Raw genomic sequence first — 12,489 nt, forward strand, 5'->3', positions numbered from 1 at the left:
AAGCCTTTCTTACTACAGTAGACAAGTGGTGGTCAAAGGTAAGGTCGCAGTATAGATATGTGCACACAAATATACGTGTGTGTGTCTTAATATATATATGTGTGTGTGTAATATATATGTATGTGCGTGTGTGTGTAATATATATGTGTGTGTGTGTAATATGCGTGTGTGTGTAATATATGTGTAATGTGTGTATGTAATATGTGTGTGTGTATGTGTAATATATATATATGTGTGTATGTGTAATATATGTGTGTGGGTGTATGTGTAATATATATATATATATATATATATATATATGTGTGTGTGTGTACGTGTGTAATATATATGTGTGTGTATGTGTGTGTGTGTGTAATATATATGTGTGTAATGTATGTGTGTGTGTGTGTAATATATGTGTGTGCGTTTGTGTAATGTCTTTGTGTGTGTAATATATGTGTGTTTGTGTGTAATATATATATATATATGTGTGTGATATATATATATATATATATATATATATATATATATATATATATATATATATGTGCATGTGTGTGTGTGTTATATATATGTGTGTATAATATATATGTGTGTGTGTAATATATACGTGTGTGTGTGTGTGTGTGTATATGAGTGTGCGCACATAATATATATATGTGTGTGTGTGTGTGTTCATAGGTAGGTACTAGGCTATTGGCCCTAGGGCCTATATAAGTCTAGCCAAATGGTACCCTGGCTTTTGCCACCCAAGAAAATTATTTTCCCGTGCCCCTGTCAAGCAGAGCCACAGAAGTGATCCCCGGGGTGAATTTCCTATCTCCCATACAATCATCAAGAGTTTTCTTGAAGAGTGCTAATGAATAGCTTTGTTTGATATAGATAGGTAGTTTGTTCCAGTGTATGGAAAGTCTCTGGGATAGAAATCTATCCCTCCAGCATGTTCTGATTATTGTGGTGACAAGGTTTAGGTCCTTAGAGCATGTAGCTCGGAGGGATTTCTTTAAGTGGAGCATGTCCAGCATCTCTGGGTTTGACATAGCTTTGTATGTTAGGCAGAGATCACCTCTGAGTAGGCGATATGCGACAGAGTAAAGCTGGATTTTTTTGAGACAGTCTACATAGGGCATCTGTTTGAGGCCGGTAATCCTCTTTGTAAGGTATTTCTGTGGCCTTTGCAGTTGTTGTAGATGTCTTGTGAGGTACATACCAAAAGGGACGTTGTACTCTATAATGGGTCTTATGAGTAGAGTGGAATAATGACCTCTTTTTTTTTCCTGGATGAGAAACCTTTTGTGATGAGGTGTGCCACCTAGAAGGATTTCCTGACTACTGTGGCAATGTGATTATCAAAGGAGAGACTACTGTCCACTTGTGGTACTCCACTTGTCACTGGTCTGAAGTTGGATTTAGAGTCTGCTACTTTCACAGTGTGGGTTCTGTTAGTGAGCCAGTTGGCAACCCATCTTATGACATACCTAGTTTAGTGAGTTTATCTATAATTCCATAGTGGGGGATGGTGTTGAAAGCCTTGGCGAGAACTAGATAGACTGTGTGAACCACCTTACTCATCTACGGCTTTGGTGACCGCTTCAAAGAAGTCTGTCAGTTTTAGGAGACATGATCTGCCTTTTACAAACCCGAACTGGGTAGGGTCCAGAGTTTGGAGATTACCGATGTCATTGTTTGCAAGTTCCACAATGATACGTTCCATAGCCTTGCAGACCAGGCTCGTCAGGCTAATGGGGCGGTAGTTCCCTGGCTCTGTGGTGGCTCCTCCGTTGTGGAGTGGGATGACCGTTGCTGTGCGCCATTCAGTGGGCACAAAGCCAGAGGTGAGGCTGTGACTGAATATGGTACTTAGGTGGGGTGCCAGTTCATTCTGTAGTTCATGCAGAACGCAGCCTGGGATGTTGTCAGGTTCCATGGATGCTGTGTTCCTGTCTTTGGAGAGTGTGTTTTTTTACACGTGTGTGTTTGTATACATATACATTTATATGTGTGTGTGTATATATATATATATATATATATATATATAATCTACAGACATACATATACATCTGTATTAGATATAATGTGTATGCATATAGAACATTTTCTTTAACAGGAAAACATGAGTAAAATATCAGTTATACTAATTTCAACACAATATTTAGACAGTCTGTCAGTGTATTTGTTCAGTAAATGCAATTTGTGAAAGAGTGATAAATACATGAGTAGCCTTTTGTTGACCTTGTAGTGTAACCTGAGATGCTGGAAAATGAAACAAATTCTCTTTAGTAGACAGAAAGTCAGTTGACTTTTTATGTTGCCTTTTGTTTTTCTCGTACATCACACTGCCCTCTGTGATTTTCAAAAGCATAATAAATTTCCACCCTACCAAAATTATTGATTCTTCTGCTCTTTTCTTTATCAGTTCTGCCAATAACACCCAAATCTCCCCAGTGTCACAAGCTAAACTTCTTGGTTTAATACTTGACCAAAACCTAAGATTTGACACACATCTCCCCAGTAAGTCTATTTTATGCCATCAGACCATGGAAAAAGAAAAATATTTTTTTGCTGGAAGACAAACCTACCACTACACCCATTCTCATTCTGAGGCAACCCCTCCACTAGAGTTCCCTGATAAAGGGAAGGGAGGAGGAGAAGCCTGCACTAGGGACAGTCCTCTCACTTGCACCATGTAATTCTGAAGTAATGCTGAAATGTTTTGAGTGTGTTTGCCTTCTGAATCATCCGTATGCTTGTAGATATATGACCCAGGACACTGAAATTGCCTGGCCTTCTACAAAGAATGAACCTTCACTTAGTGGAGCAGGGTCACTCTGTGTTGTATAATGTGTGAAGTATTTTTCTGTTATGGAATCCACATGGTTCCAAGAAAGTGAATTTATTTTTGGAAGCACACAACTCTTTCTTCTCTCTGATCATCAGATCAGGCTCAAGGAATTCAGGATTGGAATGGCAATCTACAAATGGCTCAGACTTCTCCTATGACTGGGCATGGGTCAGACAGTCATTCATGAAGTGTAGCTGTGGATATCCATCAGCCTGAAGACTGTTACAGCTGGTGCCAGCCACTTTGTAAATACCCTTAGAACAGCTGACAAACCAATGTAAAGAAATACAAACTGAAGGTGGTGCTTTATCAAGTGAAAATCTTTGTGGCTTGAAAAAGTGGACCCAGGATGCTTGGGAATTTGTGTACATTCTGCTTCTTGAATGCATTTGTTGTACCAGGAGGAAAAAGTCGATATTATCAACATTTGAGATTTAGTTCAACATTAGTTTGAAAATATTTTATATAATGACTTTATGGAGTTTAGATCCAATTAAGTGTACCCTTTATATTTGTGTGTAGATGTATATATATGTAATACGGCTACAAAACAATTTATAAATTTGTAGTTCTTGGATATTCCAAGTCCACTGAGTCTTAATGACTATTTATGCCTTGCTAGTACTCTCCCTCAGGACAAACCTTTCTCCAGGAGGACATGCCAATCAACCCTGAAGTAAATTTGTGGATATCCATTCAGTTCAGACATCTTTTTAATTCAAATAAGTTACAAGTAATGCATTTTAGTTGAATGGAAGGATGGATGAACTGGAGATCTTGAAATCAGCCTGAATGCATATTACTGGGTATTGAACAATATGTTCTTTCCCCTCTATTGTGTGATCTTGTAGTGTGTGTGCAGATGTTTATCTTGTTACACTGCTGCAGTCATTACACTTGAGTTATCCTGCCGTCAGGCGGTTCCCCAGTCGGCCTGAATTCCAAAGTCTTGGTCCGGCGTCAGTGGCTGTCGCCTCCTCCCTGACGTCAGTGCGACAGGGGTATATAAGATGCAGCCGACGCCATTTTCTTCAATCTTTCTTGCCGCGTGGTGCCCAAAGCAAAAGCAGTTCGCAAGTGCCGGTTGGCCGTCTCCTGAGATTTTCATTCTGAATCCAGAGCCGAAGTCTTCTACAAAGCTAAGTACTCTGTTGGGGAAAGTTTTTCTTGCCTCAGACCGATGTCAGTAAAAGTTAATAACTGTATTTGTTGTGGGAAGCAAATACCTCATAAGGATTTCCATTCCTATTGTATCCCATGCCTAGGCCCAAACCACAACGTCACTGGTTGTCGGTTTTGTGCTAGGTTTAACAAGCACACTATTAAATGTCGGTTTGATTTTGCCCGACATTATTTTGGTAGAAAATTCAATTATACTATGCCGTCTGAACTTCCGACGACCTGAATACACAAAAAGCGCAAAGACAAGGATAGGCATCTGAGGCCCAAAACTTATGACGAAGCCTCTTCTAGGCCAGTCGCCGGTTCTCCAGTTTTCAGCGAGGCGCCTTCGCAGCCCCTGACGACCGCTTCTGTAGAACCACAGGCCGCCTCTGACTCCCACATGGAGATGGCTGGGCCTTCGAACGCACAAGTTATTCAGCCTACCGAGACTAACCTTTCAGAGGGATCCGGAGTAGCTGAGCAACCCACAGCTTCAAAGGGTGTTTTCAGACCTACTCAGTTAAGCATTAAACCCTCAGCTAAGTCTAAGCCTCCTTTAAAATCAAAGAAACAAATACAGCATTCCTCAGGACAGGCCTCCATGCGTAAGAAACAAATCAAATACTCAAAATGGCTGAAGACCTAATCACTCTGATCAGGGGGTCCCATCCCCCTCCTGATAATAGGCCTAGACAGGATGCAGACTATGACTCATCCGACCAGGTGTCCATCTCTTCTGATTCATCCTCAGACCTAGGATATTCTTTACCCCCTTATGAGGATTCTGATGCTGAGGAATCAATTTCATCAGCCTCACCGCCTGAGGACTACTCCTTTGGGGAAACCCTACATACCATTTGGGAGCATTTTCACTGGGAAGGCCAGGATTACTCAGAATCCAAGAAAAGGCTCAGAGACTTCCTTTTATTACCTCACCACAGACTCCTTGCTATTCCGCCAGTGTTAGATATTGTGGATGATGTGTATACTGAATCCAGCTTAAACCCCGATTCCTTACCTCCAACACCTGTTAAACCTGACAGATACTACAGAGTCCCTGACTCACACAAATTTCTGTATAAAAGCCCTGTAGCTGACCCTGAAACTATTTCTCAGGGACCCAAAGGAGTTAAGGCCTCATCAGCCAAGAATCTAGTTCCCTCTGACAGAGATTCCAGAGCATTAGACCGATGGGGAAAGAAAGTATATACGTCTGCAACTTTAGCAATGAGAGCCTTAAATTGCCAGTTTCACATGCTAAAATATCAGCAATTTTTACTGTCTCAGTTAAAACAAAAAATGCTTCCAGAATCAGATCCTCCTAATTTTAAAGAAATGCAGGATTTATTACATGCAGCTGAACAAGTAGGAAAGCATACTTTGCAATGTGGTTTTGATTCTCTAGAGGCCTCCTGCAGAGCAGCAGTTACAGGCTCTGTCATTAGAAGACATGCTTGGTTAAAAGAACATACGTTACCAGATCATGTTAAAGCAAAACTATTGGATGCACCTTTGCAGCAGGATGTGTTATTTGGAGTTAAGGCAGAAGAGGTATTAAAGAAAATGGAGGATAAGGCAAAATCTATGCAAACGGTGAAGGATTTCTTACAGGTTCAGCCTCCTAGATTTAGCAGAAACTGGCTAACTAAGAATTGGTCCTTTCCAATTACAGACAGACCTCAAAGAGGAAGATACAGACGTCCAAGAGGTAGAGGTCAAACACAAGGTCCTTACAGGCCTCGACAGTGGGTTGCATCAGACCAGAAAGAAGGGGAAATCAGGCCCCAACCATATATTAAAGCAGCTCCAATGACTTCCCACTACAGCTGCCAAACAAATCTCTCTTGGCAGCCCCCTTGGGAGGAAAACTGGCACTCTTCTACCACAATTGGCAAATGATCACCAAAGACAAATGGGTTCTCAGCATTGTATTTCAAGATTACAGGTTCCACTTTCACTCTGCCAAGGTTAAAAGGAATACCAAATCAATAGGCAGAGGCTCAAAAACAAATTTCAGCACTCATGGATATGAGAGCTATTCAAAAGGTACCATCACCGGAGCAAGGACAAGGATTTTACTCAAGACTCTTTCTGGTACCCAGAAAGGACAAAACCTGGAGGCCCATTCTGGATCTTTCATCTCTAAACACTTACCTGGATGTTCCGAAATTCAAAATGTTGACACTACAGCAGCTTCTTCCCATGCTGGGCAAGAAAGCTTGGCTCGTAACTTTGGACCTCAAGAAGGCATACCTGCATGTCCCTATCAGACAAAACTGCAGAAGATACCTCAGATTCATAGCTGGTTCAATGCACTACCAATTCTCTGCACTGCCCTTTGGCTTATCTACTGTGCCCAGGGTCTTCACAAAGTGCCTGGCACCAGTAATTGCATTTTGCAGACAGAAAGGAATTCAAATTTATCCGTACCTGGACTGCCTGATTCAAGCAGAGAGCAAGGACATTCTTCTAAAGCATCTGTCGTTTGTAAAAAAGTTATTAAGTTGCCTGGGGTACACAGTAAATGAAAAGAAATCAAAACTAGTGCCCTCACAAGAGATTATATTCCTGGGTGCCAGCTTGAACACAACGGCCCAGATGGCTTATCTCACGCCAGACAAGCAAGGACAATTGACTCAATACTTTCAATTGATGGCAACAAAGACCCAACTCCCTGCAAGAAAAATTCTGCAGGCCTTGGGTTACATGGCATCCTGCATACTACTAATTCCATATGCCAGACTGTATATGAGGAAACTACAATGGTACCTAAAGAATGTATGGTCTCAACACTGTCAAAGTTTGGAAACAGTTATACCACTTATCCCTTGCCTTCAACAGGAGTTTCAATGGTGGGCTCAAGCTTGTCACCTCAACAAGGGACAGCCTTTTACACGACCCACAGCCAGGCAAACACTGACAACAGATGCATTGGATTATGCCTGGGGAGCACACATGGCAGGCAAATGTATTCAGGGCACGTGGCCCGCAGAACAAAGGCATCTTCACATCAATCATAGGTTCATATGTAGGTACTAGGCTATCGGCCCTAGGGCTCATACAAGCCTAGCCAAAAAACACGTACCCTGGCTTTCGCCACCCAAGAAAATTATTTTCCTGTGCCCCTGTTGAGCAGAGCCACAGAAGTGATCCCCGGGTTGAATTTCCCATCCAATCAAGATTTTTCTTGAAGAGTGCTAATGAGGAGCTCTGTTTGACATAGATAGGTAGTCTGTTCCAGAGTATGGGAAGTCTCTGGGACAGGAATCTATCCCTCCAGCATGTTCTGTTTATTGTAGTGACAAGGTTAAGGTCCCTAGAGCGTGTAGCTCGGAGGGATTGGAATTTCTTTAAGTGGAGCATGTCCAACAGCTCTGGGTTTGACATAGCTTTGTATGTTAGGCAGAGATCGCCCCTGAGTAGGCGATATGCGATGGAGTAAAGCTGTAGTTTTTTTGAGACGGTCTGCATAGGGCATCTGTTTGAGGCCAGTAATCCTCTTTGTGAGGTATTTCTGTGGTCTTTCCAGTTGTTGTAGATGTCTTGTGAGGTACATACCAAAAGGGACGTTGTACTCTATAATGGGTCTAATGAGTGATGAGTAGAGGGGAACAATGACCTCTTTTTTTCTGGATGAGAATCCTTTTCTGATGAGATGAGCCACGTAGAAGGATTTCCTGACCACTGTGGCGATGTGATTATCAAAGGAGAGACTACTGTCCACCTGTGTCCCAAGGTCTCTTATCACATTTTCGGCATTAAGTAGACTACCAGCTGTGTGGTAGTTCATGGGTACAGAGTTTTTACCAAAGGGGATGACAATACACTTTTTGGCATTGAGCTTCAGGCCATGGCTTTGACACCAGGTATTTGTCTCAGTGAGGCCCTTTTGTAGTTTGTCCACATCGTTAGGAGTTTCGATTATGGCTTCTAGTTTGCAGTTATATGCAAACTTTGTTAGCCAAAGACCTTCTGTGTTAGCCTGCACTTCAGAGAAGTAGATACCAAACAGGAGAGGACCCAGGACTGAACCCTGTGGTACTCCACTTGTCACTGGTCTGATGTCGGATTTGCAATCCACTACTTTAGATGCTAGCTGTACAAAATGCCCTTATAGCTTTCAAGGAACTGCTGCATCCAGGACAACTACTGCTAAAGACAGACAACATCACAGTTATGTGGTACATAAACAAGCAAGGAGGCACTCACTCCAGCCCCCTATGCAGACAAGCCATGACCTTGTGGAACACAGCTATAAACCTTCAAGTTCATCTGCAAGCGCAATTCCTGCCAGGAGAGAAAAACACACTGGCAGATGACTTAAGCAGAAACATCATGGATGCCCACGAATGGGAATTGAATCCACAAATATTCAGAATGATAACACAGAAATGGTGGAGCCCGGACATAGATCTGTTTGCATCCCCAATAAACTGCCAGCTACAAAAATTCTGCACAAGGAGTTATCATCCACAAGCATGGAAAGTGGATGCCCTCTCATTCAGCTGGGAGAACCTTCAAGTATATGCTTTCCCACTACTACCTCTCCTGCCAAAGGTACTCATAAAAGCCAGGCAAGAAGAGCCAAAGATGATCCTGATGATGATCAAAGATGACCCCCCCCCCACAAGAAAAGTATTTTTCAGTGACATTTTGTAGTAAAAAGGCAATCATTTTTGAAGGAGGGTTCGTAATATTCATTTTATTGGTCCACTCTCAAGATGTCATTTTGTCATGATGTCAGCACTGGTACCCAATCTTAAGGAGCTTAGCACAAGAACCACCTTGGATTTTGCCTCAAATCCCACATCTGCTGACTCAGCACAACAATCAAATACTACACAGCCAGCTAAAGACCTTAAACCTAGCTGCATGGAAGATTCCTTAGTCAAGCAAGCAGTGCCAGTCTCCAAGGCTGTTATGGATGTCATTCTGGAGGCCAGAAGGCCTAGTACCAGGAAAGCCTATTCAGATAAATGGAAGAGATTCTGTCCCTGGAACCAAGCTCACAGCCTTGACCCTCTTGTCCCAAACATTTCTCAGATACTACAATACTTAACTGAGATGCTGGACAAAGGCATCTCCTTCTCATCCATCAAGATCCACGCCTCTGCCATCTCTGCTCATTACAACACGGATCCACCAATTTTCTCTAATCCTCTGTTAAAACAGTACCTCAGAGGGGCTAAAAACATAAGACCGCCCTGTAGAGCACCTACTCCAACTTGGGACCTCAACTTTGTTTTGGAAAAATTAACTTTACCTCCTTTTGAGCCAGCTAACACAGCAGAATTAAAATACATCTCTTGGAAAACTGCTCTGCTCCTGGCAATAACATCAGCACGAAGAGTTTCAGAACTACATGCACTAAATGCAGTGGAACCTTTCCTCATTTTCCACCAGGACAGGGTGTCTTTAAGAACTAACCCTACGTTTATGCCAAAGGTGGTATCCAGTGTGGCTCTAAACCAAACTATTCACCTGCCAACTTTTTATCCTAAATGACAGAATAAAGGGGAGAGACTACTGCATTCTTTGGACATTCACAGGCAGTTATGCTTCTACTTGAACAAAACCAAAGCTTACAGAAAATCTGAGCAATTATTGGTAGCATATGCTGCAGGAGCACAGGGAAAAGCCATTTCAAAACAGACTATTTCAAAATGGATAGGACATTGCATACGTTTCTGCTACACATACCATGGAAAATCTGTACCTAGCAGCATTAGATCTCACTCCACCAGGGCAACAGCCACTTCAACTACCTACCTCAGGGGAGTACCTACCAAGGATATTTTGGAAGCAGCAACTTGGAGTTCTGTACATACCTTCACCAAGCATTACCATCTGCCTCTATACTCTAAATCCAGAGCTGGCTTCGCCACTGCAGTGCTGCAGGGCCTTATAGCCACCCCTAATGCCTTATAGAACCAGCCACCTTACCTCAGCTTTGGGATTCTACCCAAGTGTAATGACCGCAGCAGTGTAACACGATGAACATAGTACAGTTTTGTACCTACCATAAATGTAGATGTTCGAGTGTATACACTGCTGCAGTCCAGGTTACCCTCCCTCCTTCCCCTCTTACTGGCTGGTACGTACCTATGTCTTCTACCCTTTACTACCTATGGGGAGTATTTTCTGGTAGCTGTAAGTTGTTGTTTGTTTTTCTTATGTATGTTTTATTAGCAATTGGAGTTGCTTACCTATTTAGAGGCACCTGACATCTGGGGCAAGAAAAACTGAAGAAAATGGCGTCGGCTGCATCTTATATACCCCTGTCGCACTGACGTCAGGGAGGAGGCGACAGCAGCCGACGTCAGACCAAGACTTTGGAACTCAGGCCGACTGGGGAACCGCCTGATGGCAGGATAACCCAAGTGTAATGACTGCAGCAGTGTATACACTCAAACATCTACATTTATAGTAGGTACAAAACTGTACTTTATGGGTGTTGTAGGATGCAGTTAGAATTCTCCCCTGCAAAAAAAAAAAAAAAATGTTTTAAAACAGATGACTGTCTTGTTGCGAAATGCTTCTCTGTCTGCTTTGCTATACTGTACATAGTTCAACTTGAATATGTTTGGTCATTTTTTTTTTTTTTTTTCGATGTATCACTGCTTTAGTCGTGCTTTGTGGTATAGTTGTACATCTTTACAAGTAGATTATTTTCTTTGAGCGGAATAATTTATAGACTTACCAGAATGATTGCATTTATATTGCTGTCTGCAAAAAGGGAGCTATTACTAAATGTGGAACAGACTGAACCCCCCCCCCACAAGAAAAGTATTTTTCAGTGACATTTTGTAGTAAAAAGGCAATCATTTTTGAAGGAGGGTTCGTAATATTCATTTTATTGGTCCACTCTCAAGATGTCATTTTGCAGTGTTATTTCCCTTAATGTGTTTCAGTTTACAAAATTATGTAATATTCAGTTAATATTAATGATGGGTTTAGGACTTCCTTTGTAGATGGCAAAATATAATCCAGAGTTTGTGTATTGAGTTGGCATAGTATCAGAATTTATTTACATAGCATATGCAAGTGACACTTTATTTCTCTATAATTTGTCAAATTGACCGAACTGAATATACTTTAAATCACAGTCTAGTTTCCAGCAGACGGCTAGACTGTGTAGCCCACATGTATTCCTATGTATTTTATTGTAAAAGTCCCTAAGCTAAACATCTGTGGGAGACTGTAGCAGGTGCAGATCTGTACAAATCAACAGTCTTCAAAACACAATCCATTCTGTTTGCGTACCTGATGGGTAGCTGACTTCTTTCTTGCTGAGAATTGCAGAATATGCACAGAGAGGGTACTGTGTTAACTGTAGGTATGCAAATAAGATCATGTTTATGTACGGTTTGGGATTAAGACCATATATGATACCCATCTTCGTTCCAAATACTTTATCAACAGATTGTGTTGAAGGGCGCATAGATGCATTTTCAGCCCATATCCAGTAGAAGGCAGTCTTGCTGTATAACTGAATTTACCAGGCATCCTTTTCATGTTCAATTGCTAATGAAATATTAGATTATTAGTTTGTTCCTTTTCATTCTCTGGAACACCCTAACAGAGCTGCTATAACAGTAAGTGTTTTTGTGATGGCAGTCTTTCCTATAAGGTGTTTTTAACCTATCAAGGATATCTGTAAGGTAAAACATTAAGTATATAGTAACACTATGTTGTTGTTGTTGAACTGCGGTGGTGGTGCTGTGGTAGCATTGTCGCCTCACAATAAGACATTGTCTTGTTCGATTCTCAGCTAGAGCGCCTTCTGTGGGGAGACATGTGTAAATGGGCATACCTTACCTTCGTTGAAGGTGGTGCGTCAGGGCCGGCAACTTGGCGCGTAAAAAGCTACTGCCAATCATTAGCTGATCGGGGTTCCGGCGACCCCTGACCAGGAAAAGCAGAAAGACACAACAAGTAACACTATACAAAAGTAAAAAGCAAGAAGGTGTCCAGGAGCATCAAAAGATAACAATTATGTAGGTGTAACACCATTTGGCGAAATGTTCGCTAAAGAGATAAGATTACCAGACCCATTATCAGCACATCAGTGGATGGGGTAGAGCATCACATTTGTACATTGTAGGGATCATTGCTGCAGAAAATCATATGCTGTTTGGCAGTCTTACAAACCATATATACCCTTGGGTTTCCTACATTTTGTGTGTAATTGAAAGCATTCCTGATGGGACAGCCAAAGCAGCCCTGTACTCCTACAAGGGGACATTAAAATTGTAATGTTTGGAAAACATGAATAAATAGGTTCTATATTAGATGAGTGACCATTCCGGTGTTCAAATCATAGATAGTCGGCATCATATGATCGAACATCGGAAAGGTCGAAGGTGAAAGTCAACGGCTTTTGACGGGCAGAATGGGAAATTTTCCCTTTCTGCACTGAAGTGCGTTCTCGGAGTTGGTATATTTAAATGGGGGGTGTAGGAAGGCTTGTTCCTCTGCTCGGAGTGGTAAGGTAAGTTTTTTTT

At 41.8% G+C, this 12,489-nt stretch overlaps 1 protein-coding gene across 1 annotated transcript in view; it reads left to right on the plus strand.

Moving 5' to 3' along the window:
• LOC122809455 (zinc finger protein 2-like) overlaps nt 1–12,489 on the plus strand; it is a 277,160-nt gene that overhangs the window by 20,225 nt on the left and 244,446 nt on the right. The gene's annotated exons all lie outside the window — the stretch shown is intronic.

Source organism: Protopterus annectens, chromosome 1.part1 (assembly GCF_019279795.1).
Source record: "Protopterus annectens isolate FY-2018-M chromosome 1.part1, PAN1.0, whole genome shotgun sequence".
Classification (NCBI taxonomy): Eukaryota; Metazoa; Chordata; order Ceratodontiformes; family Protopteridae; genus Protopterus; species Protopterus annectens.